Source organism: Danio rerio, chromosome 10, assembly GCF_052040795.2.
Source record: "Danio rerio strain M-AB ecotype USA chromosome 10, GRCz13ab, whole genome shotgun sequence".
Taxonomy (NCBI): Eukaryota; Metazoa; Chordata; class Actinopteri; order Cypriniformes; family Danionidae; genus Danio; species Danio rerio.
This window is the reverse complement of record NC_141030.1, coordinates 4,522,501-4,547,217: the sequence shown is the minus strand read 5'-3', so window position 1 is coordinate 4,547,217 and position 24,717 is coordinate 4,522,501. Positions and strand designations below refer to the sequence as shown.

At 35.5% G+C, this 24,717-nt stretch overlaps 1 long non-coding RNA gene and 1 pseudogene across 2 annotated transcripts in view; one reads left to right on the top strand and one right to left on the bottom strand.

Moving 5' to 3' along the window:
• The window catches only part of LOC147834968 (uncharacterized), a 722,499-nt gene that overhangs the window by 265,088 nt on the left and 432,694 nt on the right, over positions 1–24,717 (top strand). The window lies entirely within an intron of this gene.
• Positions 675–14,019, bottom strand: LOC103911707 (uncharacterized; annotated as a pseudogene). Its single transcript, XR_015501692.1, has 6 exons — positions 14,013–14,019; positions 13,826–13,948; positions 13,603–13,747; positions 13,392–13,507; positions 11,366–11,432; positions 675–4,014 (listed from the first exon to the last, which is right to left on the bottom strand). The product of XR_015501692.1 is annotated as an uncharacterized LOC103911707 (transcript).

Sequence of the window (24,717 nt, the reverse complement as noted above, 5' to 3'; positions counted from 1 at the left end):
TATCTATCTATCTATCTATCTATCTATCTATCTATCTATCTATCTATCTGTCTGTCTGTCTGTCTGTCTGTCTGTCTGTCTGTCTGTCTGTCTGTCTGTCTGCCTGTCTGTCTATTTATCTATCTATATCTATATATCTGTCTGTCTGTCTGTCTGTCTGTCTGTCTGTCTGTCTGTCTGTCTGTCTATCTATCTATCTATCTATCTATCTATCTATCTATATAATAAGAGGGCATAGATGAATTGTTTTAATAGATTAATCTCACTGTAATCTTGGAATTAATCTACTTTAATCTAGGTTAAAATCGGCCATTTGAATTCTGCCGAAGGCATTCAGAATATGTGTGCTACCCAAATAATGACTAAAAATAAGTCTTTGAGAAGGGGTTTCTCATTAGACCAGGGGCTCATCTCGAAATGCAGAGGGTTTTTTTTTTTTTTTTTACATTTGGCATGCATTATTAAATTATAATATTAATTTTTTTATTATTATTCATTTCATGTTATTAATTTTAAAAAAATGTGCCTGATAGTTAAATGTGGAGCTAACATTAATCAGTCATTAATCACCATGTGTACCTAATAAAGTGGTTGATGAGTGTATATTAAGCCTTTTAAACAGCTATTTCCTTTTGATTAATAATATAATAATTAATATTGTCATTTTTTTATTTGTATGGTTTTGTTCATTTAAACGAATATCAACTTTTAGCACACTGAGCACATCCAAAGTAAATAAACGGTTCCAGCAATAGTACCGTGTGAATGTACAGACGTTATGATCACATTATAAACTCATTGTTGCTGTAAATTAATTGTCATGCTTCGTCTGATGTCCAGTCTGCTACATTATAGGCTAATGAGAGTTTAGCAGCATTTGTTATTCATACACCACTAACCCAAGCTTTGCTTTCTACTGCAGCAAAAACTAACTCTTGCCATTTAGTGGTGAAATCAAACACATGTGTAAGTTGCTTTAGGTCAATGTGAAACAGGCACGTGCACACATAGGGCTCAACCTGTGCAGTGCACATGCCCTTTTTAGTCTTGGATAAAAAGTGCCCTTCCAAAATGATCAAAAGTGCCCCCGCGACGCGGCACACCCTCGGTCCCGCTCTTCAGTAGGCGCGCGACAACACCGCTCTTGAGTACGCGCACGACAACACAGTTGATCAGAACGCGCGCGACAACACCGCTCTTCAGTACGTGCGCAACACCCCCCCCCCCCCCACCCCCACCCCGCTCTTCAAAAAATTATCCTGCACATGCCCTTCGGACGGTCTCTGCACGGGCCTGATGTGAAAGGTACTGCATTTACCAGTGGCGTGGGGAGGGGCTTTGGGGGCTTATGCCCCTGATGTATTGTCAAAAGCCCCTGATCTTTTGGAATATGTTGCACTTAACTAAAAATAGGTTGTATAACATTTATTTTGTTATCAAAGTCCTTAAAATTAGTACATGCATTACGCGCTCCACTTAACCAGTGGCATAGCGCAAAATGCAGAGGCCCACCTGCAGAGATCACTGACAGGGCCCCCTGATGATGGGTGGGTGGGGTCGGGGTCACGATCACAAATTTAGGAGCGGGGAAGGGAGGCGGGCAGGGCCGGATCAAGCTGAACTGCCGCTCTAGGCAGAGGACGATCACGCTGCCCTCAACCCCAATGTGAAAACGAAAGTGACTGGTTATGAAGTGAGGTGTCGCGGACCATTATTCTGCCGCCCTATGCGTGGATTTTAATGAGAACGCGCGGGTGCTGAGGGAGGGAGGTGTTGTGGACGCTGCCCTATGCGCGGATATAACTGAGGATGCGCGGGTGCTGAGGGAGGGAGGGAGGTGTTGCAGACGCTGCCCTATGCACGGATATAACTGAGGATGCGCGGGTGCTGAGGGAGGTGTGGCGGACGCTGCCCTATGCACGGATATAACTGAGGACGCGCGGGTGCTGAGGGAGGGAGGTGTCGCGGACGCTGCCCTATGCGCAGATATAACTGAGGAAGCGCGGGTGCTGAGGGAGGGAGGGAGGTGTGGCGGACGCTGCCCCCTCTATTCTGCTGCCCTATGCGCAGATATAACTGAGGACGCGCGGGTGTCGTGAACCTCTATTCTGCCGCCCTATGGGCAGATATAACTGAGGACGCGCGGGTGTCGTGGACCTCTATTCTGCCGCCCTATAGGCGGATATAACTGAGGACACGCGGGGGCTGATTGAGGTGTCACTGACGCCGCCCTCTCTATTCTGTCGCCTATGCACGAATATATCTAAGGACACGGGTGGTGAAGGAGGTGAAGCAGCCGCCTAGGTTGCCTCTATGGACACGCCGGCCCTGGAGGCGGGGTGGAGCAACAACGTGGGGAAGCCTTCACAAACTGAGGAGCGATCATAAACCGAAAGCGGCGAGAGTGTCAAAGTAGCCAGAAGTCATTTATTTTCAATGAGAACCGGCGGCGAGAAACAGCGCAGCGCGTCTTCTCCGGTGTGAGCGTCGAGTTGAAATCAAGTCAACTTTATGGTATGAGCTATGACACGGTTCGGCGGCAAGCAATCAGAATGAAGTAGTCCACCGCTTGAGAGGTGTTCAGAGAACACAGACCTGTGAACTTTGGTTTCAACCACAGTTGTTGCCAAGAGTTTGATTATTGCGGTTGCCGGATTTACAATTATTGAAAATCGTGACGACTGCGGGCCCGTCCGCTACGCCACTGCACTTATCGCAGCGTTTGTGTCATGTAATTAAATAGTCAGCTATTCAGCAGTACCTGTTTCTACCGGCAGATGGGAGTGGCACTGTTATCACATGGTTTCCCAAAAAAAAAAAAAAAATCCCGTCATCATAATTCCGTCTTTGTTTTGAGGAGCTGATGCTGATGTGGCAATAATACAACTGTTTCGCAAAACTGAATAGTTCTAACTACTGATGAAGCTTAATTTTTGTTTTCACTGTATAAAATGTGCGTAGTTTTGGTGAAATAAAATAACTTATCAATCGAATGTGCATCATATCAATGTAAATACATGCATATTGGTCACAATTTACAGATGTCTCATCCAACTTGACCATGACAAATGGTTATCAGGTAAAAAAAGGTCTGACTGGCTGACAGGTCTGATGTATTAACACACACATTTCTGTGATTTTAAAGGCCAGTAGTGTCAGATGTGTGGCAATACAGAACAAATGAATCGATTGAAGCAGCTTTCAGAGGTAAGAGAGCTAAAAAGAATCTTATTTCAATGCTTCAGAAGAAGCTAAGATATCAAACCAGTGCTTTTACTCTTTATGAAGTCTATAGTGTTTTAAACAGTGCCTGAATGTTCATTGTGTTTTCTATGAAATTGACACAGATTTAAACAGAAATGCAATGCGGTTTCTATTGATAACAAAGTTTACATCCAAATTCACAAATGAACAAATCAATGAAATAATCTGATTTAAAAACTAAATGAAACAATAATCATAAAACAATAATAAACAATGGTTTCTTAGCTGTAATAAAATCTGTACAACTGTTTTTGGTGGTTATTCATATTGTCAATTTTCCTTTCCTTTAATTTATCCTTTACTCAATGAGCTTGAGCTAAGATGTATGGTGAACAGTTGTGTTTTTAAATGGTGTTAAAAATAATAACAAATGCTGCAAAAGTAATCATAGTCAATTGTTTTATCTGTGTCTAATACTGTTATATTTACAGCTGAAGTTTTCCATTTCAAATATTTTTGTTTCCTCAAATTCTTTACTAGCCAAAAAATCATCAATCTTCATTATTCATCACATCTCATTAAACTTGGTGGTTGATCATGTTTAGTTAATTAAGATACTTGAGATTAAACTAAACGTCAATTATACATTTCATTTTCATTTTTTGCAAACTTCTAAATTTCCATGTCCATCTCTATCTAAGATATAGTCGAAAGACGCCATTCCTTGTCCATCTTCTGTAAATAATGTAGATAAGAAGAATGACACAGGTTGTTAAAGTTGTTCCAAACACACCACTGCTCAACCATTTCCTGTAAAACACACAAAAATAACAGTATTTATATTTTATTTGAATATTTTTGGGTAAACAATAGGTCAACTGTTTATACTGATGTACAGTTGAAGCCAGAATTATTAGCCTCCCGGATTTATTTGCCCCCTATTTTTTTCAACATATTTCTAAACATAACAGTTTTATTAACTCATCTGTAATAACTGATTTATTTATCTTTGCCATGATGACAGTAAAATAATATTTGACTAGATATTTTTCAAGACACTTCTATACAGCTTAAAGTGACATTTAAAGGCTTAACTAGGTTAATTAGGTTAACTAGGTAGGTTAGGGTATAACGGTTTGTTCTTTAGACTATTGGAATAAATTAGCTTAAAGGGGCTAAGATTTTGTCCTTAAAATGGTTTTAAAAAATTTAAAACTGCTTTTATTCGAGCTGACATAAAACAAATAAGACTTTCTCCAGAAGAAAAAAATATTATCAGACACACTGTGAAAATTTCCGTGCACTGTTAAACATAATTTGGGAAAAAATCTAAGGGAGGCTAATAATTCTGACTTTAACTGTACATATGAAACTGTGAGGTTGGTACTTTTAGGATCTTAAATGTAAATTATTTATTTATTTATTATTGTTATTATTATTATTATTATTATTATTATTATTAACAAAAACTTTCTTCCTTTTCGACGGCTGTTGCAATTTCTAGCTAAGAATTATTGCTCATCTGGTTCTCTATATAATCACTCGCTCAAACCTCAAAAAATTGTGTGCGCTCCGCCAGCCGAAATCATTATCGCGCACACCCAAAGCGAACCTCCGCACACTCTGCCATGATGTCACATGTGCCACGCGCACTGAGTTCAATAACAGAAAGCTGATTGGCTGTTGCATGTTGCATGTTTCATTTGTAGTTGTAATACCGCAAATTACATGTGGACTAGTGAAATTAAGGCAAGGCAAGGCAAGTTTATTTATATAGCACATTTCATACACAATGGCAATTCAAAGTGCTTTACATAAACAAGAATTAAAGAAACAAGTAAAATAAAAATAAAAACAAATAATAAAAATGCGTAAAAACAAAACAAAACATAAAAACAGGTAAAATGTGATATAAAAGAATGAAGAAGAAGAGAAAAACATGATAGTGCAATCTGTCGGACGCAGCACAGTGCTCATTCAGTAAAGGCACAGCTAAACAGATGTGTTTTCAGTCTTGATTTGAATGTGCCTAATGTTGGAGCACATCTGATCAAATTAAGAACTACAACACCACAAAAACCAAGCAACAACAACAAAAAATTACTTAAATGAGCATTAGATGTAGCGTTACATGGACATCGGAAAAATAAGACCCGTGCAAAAATATTTACGACCTAGAACAGTAAAATCAGGACTTTTTAAGAGGCAGCGGAAACCCTGTAAGAGCGGCATCCTCAGTGCTCCTGTTCTGCCTATAGGCAAACTGACGTGTCTAAAAGTGGTTCTACCTCAGTACTCATCTATTTTCTTTTCGGCTTAGTCCTATTATTAATCCGGGGTTGCACAGTGGAACCCATTGCCAATTTATCCAGCAAGTTTTACGTAGTGGATGCCCTTCCAGCCACAACCCATCTCTGGGAAACATCCACACACACTCATTCACTATGGACAATTTAGCCTACTCAATTCACCTGTACTGCATGACTTTGGACTGTGGGGAAAACCGGAGCACCCGGAGAAAACCCAAGCGAACGCAGGGAGAACTTGCAAACTCCACACAGAAGCGCCAACTGACCCAGCCGAGGCTCGAACCAGCAACTTTCTTGCTGTGAGGTGACAGCACTACCTACTGCGCCACTGCGCTGCCTACCTCAGTACTGTACTTGCTTATGTTAAACTTTTTAGCATGTGTGTGGATCTCAATATGGTCATGGTTATAGTTGTATTTATTTGTGTATACAAAGCCCTAAAATGCCATCAAGGCCATCAGACTACTAATAGCTTCACTTATACAAACAGCTTGGTTTCTGTAAACTCTCCTTGTTTGACTTGACATCTTTCAGTTCTGCCTCTACAAAGCCAATCATGACATGCTAGCTTCATAAACAAACACAGCCTCTATTAAACATCAAACGCTAAACTCTGATCCCTCCCTCTAAGGGTAAACAGCCAGCTGTTAGGGGACAAGGCCTGTGTATAAACCATGAGACAGCGGCAGGTGTTATCCACAGAAGATGAACTGGCACCATGGGTCACGAGGTTATTTTGGGAAGCTTGTTGAGTTTTATACATCATCTGTATTTGAATACACACCAACATGTCTAAACACAGATGCTCTCTTATTGTGTCAGAGTCTTGTTGTTAGTATAATATTCGACCCTGCTTTCCAGGATATGCTTTGGGGAAGTTTCTGACTTCTTTTGAACGGTTCTTCTATGTTTTAAATATCTGTGCAGTTCATGGTTTTATTTCCTGTTCTAAAAATACTTGAACACCAACAGCCAATCAATTGTTTTACCATTTTCCATTGATAATACTGGGCTAAAATAAACTGTTGTATTTTAAAGACATAGGGCTCTATTTTGACGGTCCATGCGGAAAGCGCAGGGCGCAAACGCATTCAGGGCGTGTCAGAATCCACTTTTGCTATTTTAAGGACAGGAAAATCTGCTTTGCGCCGTGGCGCATAGGCTAAAAGGGTTGAGTTTATTTTCCTTATGAGTTATAGGTGTGTTTTAAGAATAAACCAATCAGAGTCTAATCTCCCATTCCCTTTAAGAGCCCATTTGCTATTTACATGACGTAAAGTAAGTGTAAGTGGAAAAACTGAGCATTTCACTAGCAAACAGTTAAACAGAGCATCTACAGCGCAAGAATGAGAGATAAGGCATCTCATAATCTACTTTCGCTCTCGTGGATAGGGAAATCTTGTACGCACAGACATCAATTAGCCAATAAATAATTAATTTCATTTGTTAAGCGCAAAGATTGTTTCAAATTTCTAAATTTAGTTCTAATTTCCAGCAAATGAATAAATGAACAATAATAACGAAGTGTGTTTAAAAACCTGAGTTATATCCAAATACACATGCTGTGCCCCATATGGTCTAAAACCTGACAGGTGGACAAATCTAAGCTTGTTTTTAATAAAACAAATATAATTATGCAGATAATAAATAATACTGCTAATAATAATAACATTATACCAAAGCAAATTTAATGAACTGAAAAAACCTTTCAAGATGAAGAAGGATTCAAGGCCGTGGTTTTTAAATTTATGTAGGTTGGAAAATAATATTTTTTTGTAATATTTTAATCATTTATATATATATATATATATATATATATATATATATATATATATATATATATATATATATATATATATATATATATATCCTTATTATATCCTATATTCTTAATATTTAAATTATTTTTCATATGTAAAGATATTTGTGTATTGCAATACATCTTGTGTATATTAAGCAGTGTGTAAGCGAGGCGCACTCTGCGCCAGCAGGCCCGGCCCTAAGCAATTTGGCACCCTAGGCAATATTTCAGGTGGCGCCCTGTCACATTGCAGTAAATTCCACTGTATAGTCATAAGAAACTAAATCGCTTTTCGATCGACTACTACAAGCTGGGAAAACATCAGATAAATATGCCAATGCAATTAACATTAATGCTGAACAGATTTAATATTTACGCATTTGCTTGAGGAAGGAATGATGGGGGTAGTTACATTACTATTACCATTTTCCATAACATCTGTCTTTCCATAACATCAGCTGACGTCAAAACTAACAGATAGCACTATAGCTATTTATTGATTAGCAATCTGTCCAACGTTGGATGTAAAAAATATGGGACAACAAATAGCTTCAAATGATAGAATACATAGCAAACGTTAGAAAATATTGACAAAAAAATAAAAGGTTTAGCTTATTAAAAACAATGGCCTATACAGAAACTAAATAAAGCTATAAAATCTACTTCACTTTTAATTGTATTTGCATATTGATTAAAGTTACTATAATTATTTAGTGAAGAGCAGCTAGTGAATCTCTCATTGTGATTTGCTTGATAACAGAGGTGTTAATGTAAGAATGCACAGATCTATAATGAAGCATTCGACTAATTTAGTCACTGTTTGTGCTCATTTAAGAGAAAATTAGTTGTGTTTAAAGTAAAACACGCAAGACGAAGCCCGAAAAAAAGGAAGCACTTTCCCGACGGTCCCTTACTAAGACCTCCGCTCGGTGCGAGCTCTCTGAACGCATATTGGCGAGGGCTTAAATGGAGCAGTGGTCATAATGTTGAGCAAAAAAAAAAAGAAAAATACAGCTGTGAAACACAACCAGCTTTGCCTTTTTGTAGGAAACACACTTTAGATCTTTTTAGGGTAAGAGGTTTTTGAGTTATTTCAGTCTATCACTGAACGTATCAGGAATATTGAAAACAAAACCAACTTAACCGCATTCATTTCTGGCGCCCCCCTGGATGTACAGCGCTCTTAGCATTAGCCTATACTGCCTATGCCTTGGGCCGGCCCTGTGCGTCGGACTTTTTAAACCAGTTCTGGTCTAAAGAACAGACTATTACAGTTTCTCAAAATAGCAATGCGCCAAAACACGCTTGCTTTTTTTAGACCAGAACGCCTATGGGCGCACATATAAGCGCAAATGCATTTGCTATTTAAACAGCTTGGCGCAAAATGTCAAAACGACTCTTGCGCTGATCTGAAACTAGCAAATAACAGTTGCGTCACGCCTTGCGCCACATTGCGCCGGGTGTACGATAGGGCCCCTAGTGGGGGAAATGGATTTTAATGCAGTGCTTCTTGTTTGGTCTGAGACCCACATTCTAGCATATATCTATCAGAGGGTGAAGATTACAGATTTGTAAAGAAATCAGACCTTAAATGTGCCAAATGGAAAGACAGTTCACTGGAAGCGCTGAGGCTGGCTGACTGAAATGAAAAGCCTGTAGGCAAATTTCCTATTCTACATGATGACATTGTTAACCGCTGGTTTGCATGCGCAGACCCATTGAATAGGGTTTAATCTGAAATATAATAAAAACAAAAATGCTTAAGGAAGTCTTATTTTCTTTAGATAAAAATATCCAATTAAAACAAATCTATCAAATTAAGGACGCTTACTATTAAATTAAGCAAAAAAAAAATTCATAAATCTGAAAACAAGGTAAACTTTTCTTCGATATTTATCTGTTTTGGACATTAACTTATTTTGATATTTCCTCCAGAAAACTTACATTTAATGTGTTTTGCTTTGCAGAATAATGTATCTACATTGTGATAACTTAGGCGAATCAGTGGCGCAGTAGGTAGTGCTGTTGCCTCACAGCAAGAAGGTTGCTGGTTCGAGCCTTGGTTCAGTTGGCGTTTCTGTGTGGAGTTTGAATGTTCTCCCTGCGTTCGTGTGGGTTTCCTCCGGGTGCTCCGGTTTCCCCCACAGTCCAAAGACATGCGATACAGGTGAATTGGGTAGGCCAAATTGTCTGTAGTGTATGAGTGTGAGTGTGGATGTTTCCCAGAGATGGGTTGCGGCTGGAAGGGCATCCGCTGCGTAAAAACTTGCTGGATAAATTGGCGGTTCATTCCGCTGTGGCGACCCCGGATTAATAAAGGGACTAAGCCGACAAGAAAATGAACTGTGATATTTTCCTGAAAAACAAGGCAGAGTATGAAACATAAACAATGCAGTGTGTATATGAAAGATCCAGTCAGGCTAGCGTGGGTGATTCTTTCCTGTTTAGATAAACGGTAATAACCCATAAGTCTTTTCTAAACATTTAGAGAAGGCCCATGACTGAGCCATATTTTGTTTACAACCCGCAGAATGACTAGATAAGCACTCTTTGATGTAAACTTACAATCTTGAAACAAATAGGAGAGCTTACAAACACTCTGACGCAGAGGATGACACTTTTCCCGGGTGTGAAACATAGAAACAGAGATTTCTGTTGGGAAAACGTTCTGACGCAGTCACTGTGATTAGTTCCTCTATTTCCTAAAGGATAAACTCAGACTGCCAGTAATTCCACTTCAGGAGAAATTCTGCAGACTCCTTCATGGAGAAGCTTCATAGAGATACAACACCTTTGTTGACTGGGTTTAAAAAAATGTGTCATTTTAAATATACACTCACCGGCCACTTTATTAGGTACACCTGTCCAACTGTTTGTTAAGGAAAATTTCTAATCAGCCAACCACATGGTCAAGAAGATCTGCTGCAGTTCAAGCCAACATTAGGATGGAGTCATAAAAGCATGGATCCTTCTTGCCTTGTATCAACAGTTTTGGATGATGGTGGTGGTGTAATGATGTGAGGGATATTTTTTTGGCACACTTTGGGTCCATCAGTACCAATTGAGCATCATGTCAACGCCACAGCCTTCCTGGGCATTGTTGCTGAGCATGTCCATCCCTTTATGACCACAGTGTACCCATCTTCTGACAGCTACTTACAGCAGGATAACGAGCCATGTCATAAAGCGCAAATAATCTCAGACTGGTTTCTTAAACATGACAATGAGTTCACTGTACTCCAATGGCCTCCGCAGTCACCAGATCTCAATCTAATGAAGCACCTTTGTGATGTGGTGGAATGGGATATTCGCATCATACACTGACAAATCTGCAGCAACTGTGTGATGCTATTATGTCAATATGGACCAAAATCTCTCAGGAATAATTCCAGTACCTTGTTGAATCTATGCCACGAAGGATTAAGGCAGTTTTGTAGGCAAAATGTGTCCCTAATCAAATGGCCGGTGAGTGTAGTATATCAAGCTGGATTGAATGAGATGATAGAGCTTTTATCATAGTTTTCCACACAAAGTGCTCTGTTTGTGCTGGACATTCAGGCAAATTAAGTGAGCAGGTCATCTGGGAATTCCAAGAATACAGTCAATTTGCATTCTGTGTTTAATAATGCATCATCAATGTCACACACTTGACTTCACCTTCCATTAGGTGATGATTGACCTAAAGGTTAAATATATTATTATTATACATGTATATACTTTATAACAAAAATAAATTCCCTCTAAAATTTAGTTATATATATATATATATATATATATATATATATATATATATATATATATATATATATAGAGAGAGAGAGAGAGAGAGAGAGAGAGAGAGAGAGAGAGAGAGAGAGAGAGAGCTACCATAACCTCTGTCTGAATCTACTCAAATTCTGTTTGGTGTCTTGTGTCTTGATGCCCTCTAGTGGTCTTTTAGTAAACTCCTGGGACAACTAGCATTGTTTCTGTAATGCATCTATAATTGTTCAAAAAATAAAAATAATAACAAAAAACAGAATCAGAAGGAACTAAAAAATGATAGACTTACGTGCTGGTGGAACTAGCAGAGCTTTGAGTACCTGACATCACAACCAGAGCTGGCGCGGAATCGATGCCTGCAAAAAGAGGATACATGAACGTTATACTAAGTATAAATGAATAGAATAACATTGAAAAACAAAGATAACACTGATTTTACCATTAATGTATCGGTAAATGTGCACATCTCTAATTTAGTTACATATATTCATTCATTCATTTTCTTTGCGGCTTAGTCTCTTTATTAATTCGGGGTCGTCAACTTATCTAGCATGTTTTTACTGAGCGGATGCCCTTCTAGCTGCAACCCATCTCTAGGAAATCAGTTACATATATATATATATATATATATATATATATATATATATATATATATATATATATATATATATATATTGATTAAATATTATATAATTTAGGTTGTTCATTCCGTTGTGGCGACACCAGATTAATGAAGGGACTAAGCCGAAAATTAAATGAATCAATGAATTATATTATTTATAAATAGCACAACAACAACACTATTTCTAGACATATTTCCATTTATTTAATGACATAGTTTGCATTTCAATTTTCAGAAAATATACCTGTGCATATATTTGTTGAGTTCTATTTTCTATTTACTGATTTTTAAATCCTTTATCTGTGTTGTCGTGTCACTGTTATTTGTTTACACTGTGGGTGCTTCTGTCAGAAAAACGAATTCCTTGTATGTGTAAAAATACCTGCCGATAAAGCTCAGTTACTGAAAATATGTATAATATAATATTATATTATATTATATTATATTATATTATATTATATTATATTATATTATATTATATTATATTATATTATATTATATTATATACACTTATTGGCCACTTTATTAGGTACACCTTACTAGTACCGGGTTGGACCCCCTTTTGCCCTCAGAACTGACTTTGTGGCTTAGATCCAAAAAGCTACTGGAAATAGTCCTCAGAGATTTTGGCCCACATTCACATGATAGCATCACAGGTTTTTTGGCTGCACATACATTATGTGAATCTACTGTTCCACCTCATTCCAAAGGTGCTATGGGATTGAGCTCTGGTGACTGTGGAGGCCATTTGACTACAGTTCACGATGCTCAATTAACACTAATAAGCCCAAGCTGTGCCAAGAAAATATCCCCCACACCATTAAACCACCACCAACAGCCTGAACCATTGATACAAGGCAGGATGGATCCATGCTTTCATGATGTTGACGACAAATTCTGACCCTACCATCCGAATGTCACACCAGATATCAAGACTCATCAGACCAGGCAACGTTTTTCAAATCTGCTGTCCGATTTTGATGAGACTCTGCAAATTGTAGCCTCAGTTTCCTGTTCTTAGCTGACAGGAGTGGCACCCGGTGTGGTCTTCTGCAGCTGTAGCCCATCTTCCTCAAGGTTAAACGTGTTGTGCGTTCAGAGATGCTCTCCTGCTCACCTCGGTTGTAGCGAGTGTTTATTTGAGTTACTCTTGCCTTTCTATCAACTGGAACAAGTCTGGCCATTCTCCTGTGACCTCTGGCATCAAGGCATTTGCGCCTACAGAACTGCCGCTCACTGGATATTTTCTTTTCCAGACCATTCTCTGTAAACCCTAGAGATGATTGTGCGTGAAAATCCCAGTAGATCAGCAGTTTCTGAAATACTCAGACCAGCCGGTCTGGCACCAACAAACATGCCACAGTCAAAGTCACTTAAATCACACTTCTTCCCCATTCTGATGCTCAGTTTGAACGGCAGCAGATCATCTTGACCATGTCTACATGTCTACGTGCATTGAGTTGCTGATTAGAAATTTGCGTTAACAAGCAGTTGGTCCTAATTGGTACAAGCAGGTGTACCTAATAAAGTGGCCAGTGGGTGATTATTATAATATTTGGCCAAAAAGTACCATGCATTTCTATTTTTTAAAATCAGAATATATTTTTATCATCATTCAAATACGCATGTACAATATGCGCAGATCAATGTTTTTAAAATGTAATTTAGTCATAATAAATAAATCAATAAATACCCATAACAAAGCTTATGTTCTTGGAGCACAAGAGTCCCAGAGACTGTTCAAAACACGTGCATAAGAAGGAGTGTTTAAAATTGTCTGTCATGTTTTCCAATACGAGAGATCCAGACCTGAAACATAGAAGAGATGCTCCATCACGAGCTGAAAATTCTGAAACATTTTCCACAATCCATGTCATAAACAGTGCTGTATAAAGAGATGTAACCTTGGCAAAAGGTGTATCTGAATTTCTTGTCTCCCTTCGGTTGATACGAGCAGTGCACATTGGGTCGTCTGTTTGCTCCCGCTGTTCCAGTCAACCAGTAGAGTCGAGTTTCTGCTGACAGACACCGACAAACTGACGTTACCTGCTGAGGACACAACACACACATGAACTTTCTGAAATATCGACTAGCTGTCTGGGGTGAGCCCACTCTTAGAACACTTACCGACACAACTCTCACTCTGTGAAGAGCAAGAGAATCCTAGAAGGAGAAAGGCGACAATAAATAATGACAAAGTCGTCATTTCTTCCTTGTGTTTGTTAGCAAGTTCATTCTAGTCATGTGTACCTGCAAATGGGGCATGCAGTGTCAGAGAAATATACCACAGAGACCATCACTCCTGGGTACTTACCAGGCATAAATACAAACAGTAACCACTTGTGAGGATATGTGTAAGTATCTGGAGAGATTTCTAGTGTAATCATTCCATGAAGTGCAGAGCGTTTCTTGTAATAGTGTACGCTAATACTGCAAGATTCACTTGATGTGTCTTAAATGTGCTTTCAAAATTTACAGGCTGTTTATTTAACTAATGCATGTTGATTACTTAGTCATCAGTTTTGTTGCTGCTTATAACTGTTTATTCGAATAACCACTAAATTAACACATCCAAACAAACCGTAAGTAACACTGAATTTTTAACTGTATAGCTATTAGAAATAGCTATTTCATTTATAATGTACAGTTTAGCTTTAAGTTTTAAAGAAAATGCTATATATATATATATATATATATATATATATATATATATATATATATATATATATACATAATACATAATAATACATCATACATAATAGTTTTAATAACTTATTTCTAATAACTGATTTATTTTTTTATTAGAAATACTGTGAACATTTCCTGCCTCTGTTAAACATCATTTGATAAATATTTAAAAAAAGAAAAAAAAAAAGTTCAAAGGGGGGCTAATAATTCTGACATCAATATATATATATATATATATATATATATATATATATATATATATATATATATATATATATATATATATATATATATATATTCATTCATTAATTTTCTTGTTGGCTTAGTCCCTTTATTAATCCGGGGTCGCCACAGCAGAATGAACCACCAACTTATCCAGCAAGGTCTTACACAGCAGATGCCCTTCCAGCCGCAACCCATCTATAGGAAACATCCACACACACACACACACACACTACGGACAATTTAGCCTATCCAATTCACCTGTACCACATGTCTTTGGACTGTGGGGGAAACCAAAGCACCCAGAGGAAACCCACGCAAATGCAGGGAGAACATGCAAACTCCACACAGAAACGGCAACTGAGCCAGGGTTCGAACCAGCGACCTTCTTGCTGTGAGGCCCATATATGTATGCTATACTGTATAATAAATGAAATAACTTCAACTATATATATATATATATTAGGGTATCTGCAGTTTCTTAAATTCACTGAAATATTGTTGTTTAGGTCTTAAATCATTTTAAACGTCTTAATTTTACTTTGTTTATATAAAGCTACCCAATTAATTCAAAAACCATCCAATCACCAACAACACATCTCAATAAAACTTTTTGAAAAACTACTCAGAACTAATATGAATATATATTAATCGATCGAAGAGAAAAAGAAAGAGAGACATATGTTTAGCAACCAACAATAGAATGCAAAAATTCTGTCTGCATCTTTTAGCAACTGCATAGCGACACCTTGGCAACCACCTTTTGCCCAGTAGGCTACACAACTCCCTAGATTGATGTTTCAAAAGAAAAATCTTCACATTCTCAGAAAAAAATACAAATGTAAATCAAGAAGAATATTTATTCTACCAAGTGTTAAACAGCTTAATGTATACTAATATTGCTCTCAAAGGTCCTCCCCGCAACTGTTGGTATGGAAAGCCTCTATCCTGTCAGTGTAATGAGTAAACACATATACAGTGTCTGCTGACACCATGGAGATCACTGGCAGAGAGTAGGTACTGTTTTACCTGAAGCCATTCCCCTGAGGTGAATGCCATCTGTCTTTCAATGTTCCAGTGTGAATGCATCTAACCTGCAGGATGTACAAACTGGTTGATCTGACTCATGATTATGGAAACCACTGCTAAATTAGATTTGTCTGAAAATATAACAGCAATGAAGTGCATGCGAGTTTAATAGTATTCGTTTTGGTTGCTGATTTGAAAGATTGCAATCATGCACAGAATACAGTACAGTTTTGACAAGAAACCTAATGCATCAAATGTATGCATTTAGAGCTATTCAAAATGGAACTACATACAGTGCAAATATTCTCCACCAGATGTCGCTCTTGTTGTGCACAAGCTAGGAGAAAGCACAAAAGACTGTTACACTTTCATTGATTCATTATCAATATGCTAATAAATAACAGCTTTTCATACAGCTATACATATGCAGTTAAAGTCCATCTTTTGTTTAATGGAGGGAATATTTTTCAACACATTTATAAACATGTATGTTTTTATAGCTGATTTCTAACAACTGATTTCTTTTATTTTTGCCATGATGACCGTACATAATATTTTTGATATTTAAAATACTAGTAATCAGCTTAAAGTAACTTTTTAAAGGCTTAACTAGGTTAATTACACTCTCAGAAATAAATATAGATAACCTGTCACTTGGGCAGTACCTTTTTAAAGGTACACTTTTTTTTTACCTATCAGCAGTGTTGGGGGTAACGCATTATAAGTAACATGAGTTATGTAATAATATTACTTTTCTAAATAATGAGAAATAAAACAATAATTTAAAAAAATAAGGTAATAACATGTAAGTTACTTTAAAAAAAATAATGCAAGTTACTTTTTATTTTGATTAATTGGCTTGTAAAAATAAACTTCTGAATTCAAATGAACATAGTCACGCTGAATCCCACACTCAGTGACAGAAAATGGAAGATGGTCTTATACATTTCAGCGATGGAAGTATTCTTAGTATTTTGAACGCATGATGGAAGAAAAGGAAAAGGGAATAGTCTCAATGGACAGTGAGTTTATTTAACTACTACTTTAGACAAAATCTGCGGACATTTTTTGCTATATCTGCTAATAATTTTGCAAAAAATCTGTAAATTTATGCAGAATTATTTTGGGAGTATCAAAACTAAAACGTAATCTATGAAATAAAAATAATAAATTTGTAACTTTTATTTAATGTTTACAAAACAAATCCAATTAGATCCACTTATTTCGAATACAAAGCAAGTCTCTCATATAACACATCTACTAAAAGACAGAAAATATTACTTTAAAAACTGTATAGTAAATAAATCTAATTAACATTTTAATATTACTATTATTATATTACAATAATATTAGTGAAATTAATTAAACAATTTAATAAATATAAATTTACACACATTTACACAAGTAAATATATAGACTCAACGATGGGCTAAAGATCTGTGGATATCTGCGGTTTTTCACTGACAGCCCACGTTTAGCCATGTTTTAGCCAAGCTGTTTACGTTTAGATGCCTATTAGACGTCTATTAAGCACAAATTGTTTTCAGGGGAAGTTCTCAGAAGATAACATTATCCTGCTAACTATCATTATTTTTTGATGTGTTTTTAAAGATAAATGAAGGTTATAGGAAGTGTTAATTACAAAGCTTCTCTATGAAAAAAAACCCTGCAAGTTTTGGAAAAGATCAAGCCTCAGTCAGGTAAGAAAAAGTCATGCAAAAGTAACTCAAAAGTAACTCAAAAGTAACGTAACGCATTATTTACCATAAAAAAAATAACTAAGTAAAGCAACTAGTTACTTTTTTTGTGAAATAACTTAATATTGTAAGGGATTACTTTTACAATAACTTTCCCCAACTTTCACCCTGAAGCATGGGTGTCCAAACTCGGTCCCGGAGGGCTGGTGTCCTGCAGATTTTAGCTCCAACTTGCTTCAACACACCTGCAAGAATGTTTCTAAAGCCCAGTAAGAGCTTGATTAGCTAGGCCAGCTGTGTCTGATTGGGGTTGGAACTAAACTTTGCAGGACACCGGCCCTCCTGGACCGAGTCTGGACATCCCTGCCCAAAAGGTACAAATGTTTACCCTAAAAAAAATGTATTCCAGAATGTACCTCATTGTAACTTAAAGGTACAAAAGTGTTCATTTTAAAAAAGTACAGTCCTAGTGACATGTTTTATAGATTAAATAGACAAGTTAAGGTTTAGGCAAGTCATTGTACAACAATAATTTGTTCTGTTGCCAATCGAAAAGAAAATAAGGAGCTCATAATGTTGACCTTAAATGGTTTTAAATAAAAAATTTTAACTGCTTTTATTCTATCTGAAATAAGACAAATAAGACAAATAAGAGACAATATTATAAGAAATACTGTGGGAAAATTACTTTGTGTTAAACATCAATTGTAGATCATTTGAAAAAGGAATCACAAGAGGGCGAATGACTTCAAATGTATGTATACAGTGCTCAGCATAAAAAAATACAACCCTTACAAATTTTTTAAGTTCATATTATATATATATATATATATAAATATATTTATATATATATATATATATATATTTATATATATATATATATATATATATATATATATATATATATATATATATATATATATATATATATAATATGAACTTAAAAAATTTGTAAGGGTTGTATTTTTTTATGCTGAGCACTGTATACATACATTTGAAGTCATTCGCCCTCTTGTGATTCCTTTTTCAAATGATTTACAATTGATGTTTAACACAAAGTAATTTTCCCACAGTATTTCTTATAATATTGTCTTATTATTTGTCTTATATATTTGTCTAAATATATTTATATATATATATATATATATATATATATATATATATATATATATATATATATATATATAAATATATATATATATATATATATATATATATATATATATATATATATATATATATATATATATATATAATATGAATTTAGAAGATTTGTAAGCTTCTCAGTATTTTGCATCAGAATACAATATCACCTCTTTTACTAACCTTCATTTCTAATAACTGATTTATTTAATCTTTGTCATGATGAAAGTAAATAATATTCTACTAGATATTTTTGAAGACACTTCTATACAGCTTAAAGTGACATTTAAAGGCTTAACTAGGTTAATTAGGTTAACTAGGCAGGTTAGGGTAATTAGGCAAGTTATTGTATAACGATGGTTTGTTCTGTAGACTATCAAAAAATAGCTTAAAGGGGCTTAAAATGTGTTTAAAAAAATAAAAACTGCTTTTATTCTTCATATATATATATATATATGAATTTATTCATTCATTTCATTTTTGCCCTTTTTAACTTGATCTAATTGGGATATAAATAAAATAAAAATTAAAAAATTAAAGGAAACATTGGAATATTAACCTCAAGAATCGTTTCAATCTTTTTTTTCACACCTTTCCAGAAGTTCTGTAATACTTTACATTTCCTTATACAGTGATTCAGCGCTCCTTTAAGGACCCTGCATCTCAAGCAAGTATCTGGAATATTTTCATTATATGTATGCAATACAATGTAAATCCCCATCAACCACTTATATTGTTAAATTCAGATTTTTAATAAGAAGCTCTACAATATTTGTACAAATATATTAAATTAGTCAGTACTGAAGCCAAATCTGGAGTTTATCTAACAAAAAAGCTTAAGATAACTGTCCAAAAACTAGTACTAGCCAAATTTATGTGTTATAGAAAAATAATAAATACTAACTTAAAAAGAAGGATAAATCAAGATAAATCAAAATGATGAGGTTGTTTTCATTTTTATTTATTTATTTTTTGCAATATTTAGCTTGAATTTAATTGTATTATCTTTCAATGTCTTAATATGTTTGATAACTAAAATATTATTTTAATAATGAAATCTGTTTAATAGATCTTTTCGTTTAAATGCACTAAAATACCTTGCCTATATTCACTGAGAAATGGATCAAAATATTAATTTTCAAAATGGGGTGTATCAATTATGCTGAGCACCATCAACAGTATATATAAACATAACGACTACTAGTTGTTATCCTGAATAGTGACAGGACCACCAGCCAACACAAACACACAAAGCGGATGGTGATGTTAAACTAGTCAGCATGAACACATCCTGTCTGCAGTGAGAGACGCGCATTTAAAGGAACTGCTCAAGAATAGCGCAAAACTGCAGCAGTCATATCAGTAGAACTATGTCCGGAAAAGGCCAGAAGATTTGTCATCAGCCAGTTTCCACAGACCTTGTGTTACTGCGATTCAGCGCAATATTCAAACATGAGCTACAGGAGCCATTAATGACTTTATAGGGCTGTCAGAGTCCGTGCATCTCCTCTAGAGAGGGTCGGAGAGGCCAAACAGGTGTGTGTACGCGCGCGCATGTGTGTGTGTGTGTGATGATTGAAAACCACAGAGCAGCAGAAAGCTGAGGGAATAGAAATTATAATTAAAGTCAACGGGGGATGACAGGCCTTAAGCTCGCCGGAGTTAAAGGTCTTATTGGAGCTGGCTAACCGGAATCATAATAATTCGCAAATCCACCTCACTACGGATTCTTCTACCGTCTGAGACGAGCCCTAATGAATAATGGAGGAGATCACCAGCACCATCTCTCTTGCTCTTTCTGCCAACATGCTGCATTCATATATTATACAAAAATACCGGCAGTCAAAGTCGTACAAAACTGTAGACTGATTAAGATCATGCGCAAAACCATAGAAAGCACTTCATTTAACATGAACACACAACTCTCTGTCTAGTTACTCTTTCTTTGCGTAAACAACTTCCAAATCCGATTCACACAAAACAAATATGATGATGTCATATGCGCATTATGTCATTAAGGCCAGACAGATTCTGCTGACGTTTTTCTTTTTAGGTATTTCTGTGCAAAACTTTGTAAACACAATCTTCGGATTTATCCTGAATGATTTTGACAGTATAGGCGATGGCAACCTAATAATAAAAATCACTTAATAAAATAGTCAAAAAGACATTTATTAAGGCGAGGCAGTGGCGCAGTAGGTAGTGCTGTCGCCTCACAGCAAGAAGGTCGCTGGTTTGAACCTCGGCTCAGTTGGTGTTTCTGTGTGGAGTTTGCATGTTCACCCTGCCTTCGCGTGGGTTTCCTCCGGGTGCTCCGGTTTCCCCCACAGTCCAAAGACATGTGGTACAGGTGAATTGGGTAGGCTAAATTGTCCGTAGTGTATGAGTGTATGAGTGTGTGTGTGTGAGTGTATGTGTGGATGTTTTCCAGAGATGGGTTGTGGCTGGAAGGGCATCCGCTGCGTAAAAACTTGCTGGATAAGTTGGCGGTTCATTCCGCTGTGGCGACCCCGGTTTAATAAAGGGACTAAGCCGACAAGAAAATGAATGAATGAATATTTATTAAATGTTTATTTCAATGCAAATCCAATTAGAAACACTTGTTTTGGCAAACAAAGCTACAGCAGGTCTTTCCTAAATCAATGTAAAGGCAAGAAAATATATCTTTACATATAGTACTGTTCATAAATTATTTAAATGTTTGCATATCCAGGATTTCTGAAAAAGAGTTTATGAACACATTTGCTTGGTTTTAGATTTTCATATTTATTCATATTATGTCCTAGGCTGTTTATACAACACTTGAAGTCAGAATTATTAGCCCCCCTGTTTATTTTTTCCCCAATTTCTGTTTAAAGGAGAGAATATTTTTTTCAACACATTTCTAAACATAATAGTTTTAATAACTCATCTCTAATAATTTAATAATTTTATCTTTGCCATGATGACAGTAAATATTTGACTAGATCTTTTTAAGACACTTCTATACAGCTAAAAGTGACATTGAAAGGTTTAACTAGGTTAGTAAGGTTAACTAGGCAGGTTAGGGGAATTAGGCAAGTTATTGTATAATGATGGTTTGTTCTGTAGATTATCGAGAAAAAATAAAGCTTAAAAGGGCTAATAATATCTACCTTAAAATAATGTTTAAAAAGTTAAAAACTGCTTTTATTCTGGCCGAAATAACACAAATAAGACTTTCTCCAGAAGAAAACATATTATCAGACACACTGTGAAAATTTCTTTCCTCTGCTAAATATCATATTTAAAAATGAAAAAAAAAATAATAATAATTCAAAGGGGAGCTATTACTGTAATTCTGACTTCAACTGTATATTGCAATTATGAAAAACAAATATACTAGATGACTTGAATAATTATTCGGGAAAAATATATATATATAATTTAAGATTGATTGGGATGAATCACGCACACATAATCAGCGGAATCTGGAACAGGTGCATGTGAGTGGATTTCATCTAAATATTGAATGGATTTGATCGTAATAATCTAGGAAAAGTCTGTGAGATAACAGTGTTTTTCTGCAAACATTTTCGTAGATTGAACTGTAGATTTTTTTTTTGTACTTTATTTCAACAAAGGAATTTTACCATAGTTTTATTCAGCAGCCGTACCTGCCAGTCATTTCACCTTTTTTTTTTATTTATTTATTTTTTTGAGCAAGTTATTACAATTTATTACTTTAGTTTCATGTAATTTTAAATGTACTTAAAACAGCAAAAAAATAGTGTGTAAATAATACGCAATTTTTTGCATAAAACAGGAAAATTGCTGTAATTTGTCAGTTATATAGTACATAAAATAACAGTCAAGCTGCTCATTTATAGATATTGTTTGTAATTTTTTTTGGACTTTTGAATATAATATAAAATAACAGAAAAATACTGTATAAATAATACTGTAATTTCCCTGTATAAAAACAACAATCTCAGTAATTTGTCTTTAACCTGTTAGCCAGCACTCAATTTTGGGGATTTACACCTACCTAACTTTAAATAGTAACAGTTCCTGACTCCAGTAAGCTACAAACACAAATTATGTATCATTGGAAAGAAGACACTTTGAGCTTTACTTTGGTAAAAGGTGAAGTTGTATGTTAAAATATATAAAAAGTTATACATTATGAAGTCATGAGGAAATTTTTTTTTATTGTGTTTAATTTTAGTTTTCCATATAGAAACACAGGAAAACATTAATGTAATGTCCTAGAAAAAATACGACTTAAAGGCCAAGTATTTCATATGTTTACATTATAAATTTGATGAAGATAGCATGCAAAATGAGATTACTGTAAAAAGTTTTCTGAGGCTATGTCGATGTCCTTCTGTCCCTCATCGTCAGAGGCACTTTCTTAAAAATCATCTTCCCAAGTTTAAACATTTACAGTTGCTGAATAATTTGGTCTACATTCAAAGTTTATGTATCTTTGGAAAGAAGACACTCTGGGCTTTGTTATCCATCATCAAGAGTTTATAATGCTCAAAATGAAAAAAAGTTATACATGCTTAAGTAATGTAAAAAAAAATATCCGCACTAAAATGAAAGTCAAACCATTAATTTAGAGAGATTGTTTGCCTAAGTTTTGATTATAATTTGAAATGACAAAATTACTGTAAAAAATTAAGATATTTTTTTGTAAAATTAGTTTTTTGTTTTTTTTTACAGTGTACATCATTTTGACCTTAAAATTATGCAACCACCTAGCAACCACACACAGATCGATCACCCTAGCAACACTCTAGAAACTACATAGCGGCCATACACAACAGCCAATGAGTTTGACAAAAGCACTGTAGCAGTGAGACTGAATCGGCAGAGCCTGTTCATATTGTCTTCAGAAAATGCTAAACCGGTTATTTGATATTCAAGGCTCATCAGACTGATTTAAACTTGTCGTCCGGCGGCAGCAAGTCCTGTAAGATTCTTGGCTGCTGTCTGGATAACTAACAGACGAGGTCAGACATGTTTGACATTCACAGCAGAGCGGCGAAAACTAAATTAGATCACATTAGCTGAGATTTCTACTACAGCCAATTTAGCAAAGTTTCACAGAGATTGCTAATGCAAATACACCTCGTCGACCCCCGCCGCCCAGAAGCACTGAAGATTAAACTGTCGCTTAATCACCATGCACACAATGACCCTGGTAATATTCCACAAGCAGACATATTAAAAGTTGGGCTGATTGCTTTGCGAATGACAAGAAAGGTGTGTTTGTACTGCGCTGTGTTTTGTTAGTACTCGTTCATTCTTTATCACCGAGAAAATACGGTTAAGCCGGTTATTCTTGATTTCGGGATGATTTTAAAGTAAACGGAAGGTATCGGGTGGATAATTGAACCGCCACCAGCGGAGAGTAACTGTCAGATTCACCACGTTTTGTGTAGTTACTCCACACTGACTATTTCAGGTGGATAATTTGTGCAATCACGGGTGCTTCTGATGTCTTCTTGCCACTGATTAAAAGTAACAGGCAAGGCAATATGCTGATGCCAGCGATTCTTAACAATCACATTAGCATTGCCATTACCTAGAGTAGAAAGAATCACACAGACACACAAACAAACATGCACGCACACACACACACACGCACACATCCTATTCTTTATCTCATTACCTATAAATTCTAATTCAGCACTTTTAATATGGAGTACAGGTGATGGGATGTATTTTTATTATTTTTTTAAGTTATTTTTAAAGAAAACCAGTGACCATTTATAAACACAGTTTAATAATGATGCATATTTTTGCAAACCACACCAGAATAGACTGTCTTAGGGCTATATACTGTATAAAAACTACCAACCACCATTTATATATATATATATATATATATATATATATATATATATATATATATATATATATATATATATATATATATATATATATATGGTGGTTGGTAGTTTTTATACAGTATATAGCCCTAAGACAGTCTATATATATATATATATATATATATATATATATATATATATATATATATATATATATATATATATATTTATATATATATATATATATATATATATATATATATATATATATATATATATATATATATATATATATATATATATATATTAGGGTTGGGCATCTAAGCTATAATGCCGATACGCATCTCGATACAAAGAATACGATCCGATATATTAGCGATACATTTATGACATATTGCGATGCAACACGATACGATTCACACCCATATCACGATACAATGCG